The sequence below is a fragment of the Cebus imitator genome, unplaced genomic scaffold (assembly GCF_001604975.1).
Source record: "Cebus imitator isolate Cc_AM_T3 unplaced genomic scaffold, Cebus_imitator-1.0 Scaffold121, whole genome shotgun sequence".
NCBI classification, from domain to species: Eukaryota; Metazoa; Chordata; class Mammalia; order Primates; family Cebidae; genus Cebus; species Cebus imitator.
The window spans coordinates 1,124,991-1,126,140 of record NW_016107436.1 but is presented as its reverse complement, the minus strand read 5'-3'; positions in this window follow the sequence as shown (position 1 = coordinate 1,126,140).

Here is a 1,150-nt window from a genome sequence, read left to right as displayed (position 1 = left end):
CGCCACCACGCCCAACTAATTTTTGTATTTTTAGTAGAGACGGAGTTTCACCACGTTGGCCAGGATGGTCTCAATCTCCTGACCTTGTGATCTGCCCGACTTGGCCTCCCAAAGTGCTGGGATTACAGACATGAGCCACTACACCCAGACTGATTCTATTTCTATAGAGTTCAAAAGCAAGCAAAATAAACCATAGCATTTTGGGGTGTGTTCTTAGTAAAAGCACATATTTTACTAAGGAAATATTTATTGTACTAAACAAGTCAGTGATTATTTAGTGAAGGATGGGATTATGATAGAAGGAGACAGGTAGGGCTTCTGAGGACACTAATCATATATATTTTTTGGTGGTTCTGAGTGTTTTTGTTGTATATAAATATATATATTTTTGGACAGAGTGTTGCTGTTGCCCAGACTGGAGTGCAGTGGCACAACCTCAGCTCACTGCAAACTCCACCTCCCAGGTTCAAGCAATTCTCCTGCCACAGCCACCCAAGGTTTTGGGATTACAGGCTCACTACCATGCCCTGCAGATTTTTGTATTTTTTGTAGAGATGGGGTTTGCCGTATTGGCCAGACTGGTCTCGAACTTCTGACATCAAGTGATCTGCCAGCCTTGGCCTCCCAAAGTCCTGGGATTACAGAAATGAGCCACCACTGCAGCCTGCCCTTGGTCTTTTTTTTTTTTTTTTTAGAAAATGTCTTGCTCTGTTGCTCAGGCATGAGTGCAGTGGCATGATCTCAGCTCATTGTAACCTCTGCCTCTCAGGCTCAAGTGATTCTCATGCCTCAGCCTCCGTCATCCACCTGCCTCAGCCTCCCGAAGTGCTGGGATTACAGGTGTGAGGCATTGCACCCAGCCCCTCGACTATGCGCCGCCCCCCACCCCCACCTATTTTTGTTTTTTTGAGACAGTTTCACTCTGTTGTCCAGTCTGGAGTACAGTAGTGCTATTTGGGCTCACTGCAACCTCTGCCTTCTGGGTTCAAGCAATTCTCCTGCCTCAGCTTCCCAAGGAGCTAGGATTACAAGCATGTGCCACCATGCCAGCTAATTATATATATATATATATATATTTTTTTTTTTTGAGACGGTGTTTCACTCATGTTACCCAGGCTGGAGTGCAATGGCGTGATCTCGGCTCACTGCA